Consider the following 7,583-nt stretch of genomic DNA (forward strand, 5'->3'; position numbering starts at 1 on the left):
TTTAGTCTCAATCGACCTTATTTACTGTCATTGACCCCAAACTGTTTCTAAATCAAAAGACACAAAGGAAGTTGTGATTCCTCCGACTCAGTGGAGAGAAGACAGGAGGCAAGGCAATAATGCGTTTGTGTGCGTGTATGGGTGCATGGGGGGAGGGGTGGAGGGGAAGAATTAGAAGCCTGGGTCCCTAATCGGGTCTGGCAGCTACTAGCTGTGTGAGCTCAGTGAGTTTGTTAACTTCTCAGTTTCCTCAACTATAACATGGTGATAACAGTACCTACCCCCTCCAGCTGTGAAAGAGGCCATGGTAAAGCTCAAGAAAAGTATGAGCAAAGGCCTGACCCCAGCTTAGCACCTCACATTGCTCGACTATTAGTATCACAGCAGCTGTGAGTATTTGGCTGTGTGGTCAGGGTGAGGGCTCTTGAGGAAGGTGCCACACATGGTTGTGAAAATGGAGGGAGAAGCAGGGAAGGCTTCCCAGAAGCTGGAACTGAGAGGGCAAGGAGAATTTAGATGCTCAGATGAGGACAGCCATCATTGCAGAAAATCACAGATGGGATAAAAGCCAGGAGTACTTAAACATCCACAGGGACAATAAGCTCACCAAGGCTGAGGATGTATTTGGTGACCTCAGATTAATGGGCAGAGGTGGGGCAGGCTCTATGTGCTCATTGCTATGCTCCTAGGACTTAATTAAATCATTTTTAGACATGTGTACCGTGAATGCAAACTCATTCCAAAATGCTTATTTCCCTGTTTTTGGAACAGTGGAGATGCCAGAAAATACAAAGGTAAACACTTTCTTTTTGCTGTGGAAATAGTCTGCTAGAGTGGAATGTAGGTCACCCAGATCAACTTGCATCTCATCTTCATCTGTCCCTCTTTCAGTGGGGCCACGGAGTGGCAGCTTGAAGGGAGGGAGAAGAGGGGCACTTCAGATCCATCCTTCAACTCCAATCTCTATCAGCCCCTCAACCACTCCAAGCACATCCTTCAAGAGAGGTATCCTGGGACAGCCAGCCCCAGCCTGCCCCACCAACCTACACACACAGTCCTCCTTACAAGTTCTGAAATATTATCTAATCAGCAGCTGCCTCTAAACTGTGCCCTCAAATAGACGAAACCACTATGATCTGATTCTCTAAGTGTTTAAAGATATGTATATTCACTTAAAAGATTCCCTCTATTACCAAGTTAGAAATTTTGACACCAAAATAAGTGACAGTGGCCACATTCCTTATCCAAGGAGAAAAAAATCCACAAAACAGAAGAATTTTTGTTTTGACTGGGGCCATCTCTAGAGATTAAACAAGTTTGCTATCCTAAATGGGCAAAGTTGCTTTGTTTCCTGCAATACTAGAACAGATTTAACACTTAGAAATGCCACAGGCAGGACACGAAGCCAGGGAGGGCCCCCACAGAAGTTACCACCTCTGTGATTATTTCCTGAACCAAACACCTAAGGCTATCAGTGGTACCACGTTTTGTTGGAAAAGCTTGTTTCCCCTGATCCAACAGCTGTAAGTTTTTAAGTAATTTCACAGAAGACCTCAAGATTCTCAAGCCAAAGCCACTCTTTATACAATCCCCCAAATATTTACAAAATGAAACACTTTCAGTCTTAACTACGTTCTATTTGTAAACACCTTATTTGTTCTGATGACCACAGTATCAACACTAAAAACAGCCTTTTAAGCAAAGTAGCTCAAATAAAACCACACACAGAGACACACCAATTCTTAACACCAAGAGGCGTGTCCACAAAGCAAGAAAGTCAGGATTCAAATTCCTTGGCACCTATTCACTGAGCTCCTGTAAGCACCACCCAAGGACATGACCCACTGCAACCTCTTTACTATCACGTCTCCTCACTCATTTGCACTTCTGAAAACCCACAGAATGCAAATTACTGGACGATAACTGAATGCTATAAATGTTGGGCAAATGTCTCTACCCTGTTCTCCTCTCATATCAGCAGTCTGAATAACTTACCCTGTTTATAGAATAACCCCACCCAAGATGAGAGCGCTATTGTCTATCTTTCTACCCAGTGGTGCTTCTGGGGGGTCACTCATGGCCTGGTCGAAGTCTCTAGGTATCTGCCTTGGTCTCTCTCCCTATTCTCCTGTTGAACACCTCCTGGGAAAGTTATCTGGGCCAAGGACAGTACAACAGAGAGAAATTGAGAAATGTCTAGTTTGGGGTAATAAGAAGTGTATTAAGAACTATGGGGGGGGGTAGGCTGTAAGAGAATATATTCCAAAAGCAAACAGCTACAATTCGATTATTTCAAACACGTGGAAGGCATTTTATGCCTCAAGTTGCATGCTGCACAGGAGTTCTGGTTTACGCTGAGATGAAACTTGACAGAAAACTAAGGACTGTTACAATTGATGACAAAACTATCAGTGGAAAGAATACAGATCTTGGATCTCCAATCATGTTTCTACTAGTTAATAATGATTCTACAAATAAAACACCTGCCAATGGCCAAACACTGCTTTAATTGCTGGATAGGCAGTGATAGATTAGACAAAAACTCTGCTCTCAAAAGACCCTCCAAGTGGGAAAAAGCCACAAACGGTGGGATTGTTAACAGCATTACAGGGAATCAAGAAGTAAGATAATTGAAGGCAATTCTAGTTTGCAGTGAAATATCAGTGCAGTGAAATTTCTGATACTCTTTCCTCATGGGGATATAACCACCTACTTAAAACAAGATGATGAATGTCAACCGCCTGGCACACAGCATCCCCAAGCATTTACCTGCACATGATGCCTTGATGCTAACAGATATACACTTACCCCTTAATTGCAATATCTGTGATAATACACTTCGGTACGAAATGAAAGCAGAAGGTAAGCAAAATGTATAGCTCAATTACGCTTAATGCAATTACCAATAACTGCATTCCACGAGAATCTAAAAAAATCAAAACCTAAACAATTCTACAATAAAAAGATAAATAGACGTCCAGGTACTGGGATAATAGTAGTAAGGATAGAACTAATATCATAAATATTAATATAGCTGCTTTGCCCACTTTGAAGCTCAGATATTAACCCGACGTCCCAGTGTCAAAAGCTGGGCTTAAACTCTCATCTTCAGATTTGAGAAAAATAAAAGACGACGAACAACTCCTTCTTAGAGTCACAAGATTTTATACCGAAATCAACTTTAGGAAACACTCTATGCTGCTTTCCCCAGGTCACCAATGACTGAGGTCCCGGAGGCAGAGGGTTCACCCCAGAAGGGGAAGCCAGTAATGCCGGAGCAGGACCCAGGCTTCCTAGATCCCAACCCTCTCAAGGATCTGAATCCTCTAGGGAGGCTTTTAGATTTTATTAGAAACACATGGGATAGCAGTGACTTCCTGAACTCAATTTCAGTCATTACTTGTCCCTAGAATTGCACTTAGGGCAAATTGAGGACCTTTACTGGTAGCCAGGGGGCTCTCTTCATGCAGGACAGAGAACTCCCTCCTTGAGAAAGAAAGCTGTTTCCAACACTATTACATATGTTATTAGGAAAATGAAGCAACTAGCGTGAAAGAGGAAAGAGATCTTTTGGCTGTAATTTTCGGAGTCTGCCTCAGGACAAAGGCTCTTAACAGCTTTTTCTGGGGATGGAGCTGGAGAGACCAGGTATGGGCTTGACAGAGAGAAAGGGGTCTAAAAATTGTATTCAAGCTATTTACAGGGAATGGAGAGAGCCCGGGACTGTGAAACCGGTGACCAGGAGAGAGCAGCTGGGCCCAGGGCGAGCATCTGACCACACCTACTGGCCACGCCCTCCCAGCTGCCCGCAGGGCCACGACGAATTGAAACAGCAGTGGGAGCAGTTAAGATTCCGACGGCAGGAGTCGCCATGGCAACAGGATTCCTCTTGCAGGCAAACTCCGCTTCAATTCACTAGGTCCTTCCCGAGCCTGGGGAAACTACTAGCTCAACGGAAGCAAAACGGTCATGGGTGGCATTTACTCTTAATACTCTCCTTGAGCATCCTGGAGATTGGGGGGGCGAAGGGTGAGGGGCTCGGTAGTGAACGACGGTTGGAGTGTATTCGATTCCTAGGTCCACTAAAATATTTTATAGGAACGAGAGGCAGAATACCCCAATCGCAGGCTGAGAGCAACTTGAGAACAGAGCCTTTAGCAAAGGTTTGATGAATGAGTAAGAGAAAGGATAAGGGTGCTAGGGAAAGGATATCCAGAGGACTTTATTATATAGAGTTCATGGGCCTCGCACACGTCTCAGTGCGGATCCCAAGCAGTTGGATTTTCACCACTAGCTGTGAAAACCGATTACCCAGCCCTTCTGTTCCACTGCGACTCGTATCGTTAGATTATTCAACTCTCCCCACCGTTTTACCAACGCCCAGCCAGCGCTCCGGGCAGACGCTTCGTCCTAGCTCAAGTGCTCCTGGTCAAGTGCGCCATTAGTGCAAGGGGCACCAAGGTGTGCCCTACCCAAAGGGACGGGAGGCTGGATCGCCCTGTGGCGCCTCGAACCCGGTCCGCAGGCTGCGCAGCCTCCCCTCACCGCTGTCCGCAAACACCCCTCGCTCCTTCCGCAACGTGGGTTTCCCTCCTCTTTCTCGTTTGAGACCTTGAGCTTCCAACTTCGCCTAAATTACAGTCACCCCATCCCTTTCGAATGAGTCTTGAGAAGAGGGTACCCGGGATAGCAGGGGTTCTGCTGGGACGCGAACGAGTAAATGAGTCTCGCCTCTTCGATTACCACTCTAACAAGCCTACCTCGGGATTCTCCCTTCCAGAGCCTCCCGGGCCAGCAACTCCCGACAGTAGCAGTGCCCGCAGCACCCAGCAGAGGCCAAGAGCCCCAGAGCCCCAGCGTGTCATCAGCAAGGCGGCGAGTGGTACCCTGCTGGCTCTCTTGGCGTCCAAGCGCCTCAGAAAGAAAGAAGGGAGGCAACTCTATCCTCGGGGCGCCTTCCCCCGGGCTCGCCTTGCTTTGAGCCGCGCTTGCAGCCATTTTCCCAAACCCAGCTTGGCAGCTGGGAGCTGTCTAGGTCCTGTTCCCACCCAGACCCAACCTGAAGGACGGGTTTAATATTTACCTACCGGCCCGGGAGCTCCGGGAAGGCAGCGGGAGGGCGTGCTGCGAACCCAGCACCGGGCCGCGAAGAAGCGCGCCCACCCCCGCGCCACCGCGCGGTGCCTCTTAATGAATGAGTGCGGCGGGCGACGCGGCACGTCCCCCTTACCTGAGCAGCCCCAGCATGCTGAAAAGGCGGCTCTGCGCTCCGGGTACAATGGGATCCGGTTAAACAGTTTCCTTCACAGCCGCTCGTAGGTTACCAACTCGCAGGTGACATCACCCTCTCCTCGCCTGATAGGATACAATGTGGCGCCCACTGCGCATGGACTCCCGGGCCGGGCCCATAGACTCCTGGGAATCGTAGTTCACACTCCACAAGCAGAGCCTGGATAGCTACGCTCCTGAGGTTCTGAAAACTACACTTCCCAATAAACTTCGGGGCCTCTTCGTCCCCGCCCCTATTCCCGCCCCCTCCGCGACCCGCCCCCTCCCCGCCCTCCAGCCTTGCAGTAGTAGCGGTGGTCGTTCAGGAGCCGAGTTGCGGACTCCGCGGGCAAGAGTTGGGGGGAAGCTCCCTGAGGTCGTGCCCTTTGACTTGACCTCCTCTAGGCCCCGTGCGGTCTCAGGGACCAGCAGGGTCCAGACTACTGCACATCAGCCAGGCAACTCTGACCAACCCAGCTCTATTGGCCCCAGCTGGGAAGAGATTAAGCCTTTCACTGTCCTCCCTCGGCGCAGCAACTAACGAATAGGACACTCTGGTTTCTGGGTTAAATGCGATCCTGGAATTCCCCAAGTCCCGGACGATGAAGGACGCTGACCCCGAAGGAAAGAAATCTCCCCGTGCTCCAGTTGGTACAAATCACCTGCCTTCTCTTTCCTTCTCCCATTTAACGGAGTCAGGGTGACCAGCCAGAACTCGGGGAACAGCTTGGTCGGCTGAGCTGACAGAATAACGCAGGGTGTCAGTAATAAAAATGCAGCGTAACAGACTAGATAGTCGCCGCAGCCCTTCGTCAGGGAGACTGCTGCTGCTGCAGAGATAATACTATCGCGCAGCCATGCTTTTGTTCTTCTCTGCAGCAGACTTCCCGCTCTCAGGGCTCTGAATTCTTAGGAAGACAACATCCTTGCCTGAAGTTTTAATAAATAACACATATGTATACATGTACTCTTAAATGCACACACTTTCCCCTCAATGTATATACCATACTCTTCAAATTTTTGTATGACTTCAGCCAAACAACACATCATGCTGTTCAGGAATTACTGTGATATTAATAACCTACATGTTTAATTAAAAGTAAGCAAAAGATATGTGGAATTCCGAACCTTCAGGAAAATTTTATTTTTAATATGTATATTTTTCCCATGGCACTTTATATTACTCAATGATCACCAAAGGTATGAAAAAGTAACATTGAGAGTAAATCTCTAGGTGTCTTTTTAAATGAAAAAAAATCAATACATCCAGTTATTCCAGTTGTAAAGGTAAATTGTAATGGCATTCAATATCTTAGTCACATTTAAGGATTACTAGCAGAATGTCTAGAAGACCACAGTTTGTGGGGAGGGGGCGGGGAATCACAAAATTTCAAACAATTCTCCACCTAATTGTTGGTGAAAGTCTTATCACTCTTATTTTCTCAAATCATTGTGCAAGAATAATGGGGTTCAAGAGAAAAATATTCATGGAACTAATTGATCTCAGGAAAGAGAGAAATGTTTTGTTTTTCTGAGGGAGAGATTTTAGCACTAAATTCTGATTTTCTTTTAACTAGCCAGTTTCTTACAGCCAGACACATTTTTCTCCACTGAAGGAAGATGACTTTGAGTATTGCTCTCCTATTCTGAGCTATTCCACCCATTCCAAATATTGTTTTAAATGGAACCTAGACAATACAAATGTTCCATTGGCCAACAGATCAAGGGTACAATCAGTGATATTCTAGCTCATGGGTAGACTTAATGTATTGAAGTTCATTGTGGGGAAATATTCAGAAAGAAACTTGACCTGGGATGATTCTTAAAACTCTCCCAATCTTGTCACTGTGTAAAGCTTTTAGATGGAAATATAATCATTGAGCCTGAAATTTATTGAGTCAAATTGGATGTGGAGATTCTTTAAAAGGCAAGACTTAGCCTTACAGATAAAAGTCTATTACAGTATTGAGATATACTCTGAGGAGTAACTCTACAGGGTAAATCACCCTTCAGCAAGTTCTCTTTGGTCTTCAGTAATGAAGGGGAGGATGAAAGAAAAAATTCTATTCTCTATAGCGATTATTATTATAGGGATGTGCTGTATTACATGTATCATTTTTCTATATAAAGGACATCATATACACTAGATTATAAGCACAGAAATGTGTGGATATACACATGAGCTGCCCTTACTATTAAACAGATATAAATATAGATAATAAATACTGAAAGTAAGCCATTGTGTTTGGAAGCATTTTGCTATGCGTGATGAATTTGAACTGATTCCTGCACACTATTTCATTGGTAACCAGGGG

General features: G+C 46.0%; 1 protein-coding gene across 2 annotated transcripts in view; it reads right to left on the reverse strand.

Moving 5' to 3' along the window:
- Positions 1-5,354, reverse strand: part of DAAM1 (dishevelled associated activator of morphogenesis 1) — a 182,440-nt gene extending 177,086 nt beyond the window's left edge. The window contains exon 1 of one of the 2 annotated variants that reach the window (XM_040226339.1): positions 5,231-5,354. The gene's annotated coding sequence lies outside the window, so the exon portion shown is untranslated. The remainder of the gene's footprint in view (positions 1-5,230) is intronic. The other variant, XM_040226341.1, reaches the window with a different exon arrangement.
- Positions 5,355-7,583: the final 2,229 nt, after the last annotated feature.

The sequence above is a fragment of the Oryx dammah genome, unplaced genomic scaffold, assembly GCF_014754425.2.
Source record: "Oryx dammah isolate SB20612 unplaced genomic scaffold, SCBI_Odam_1.1 HiC_scaffold_26, whole genome shotgun sequence".
NCBI classification, from domain to species: Eukaryota; Metazoa; Chordata; class Mammalia; order Artiodactyla; family Bovidae; genus Oryx; species Oryx dammah.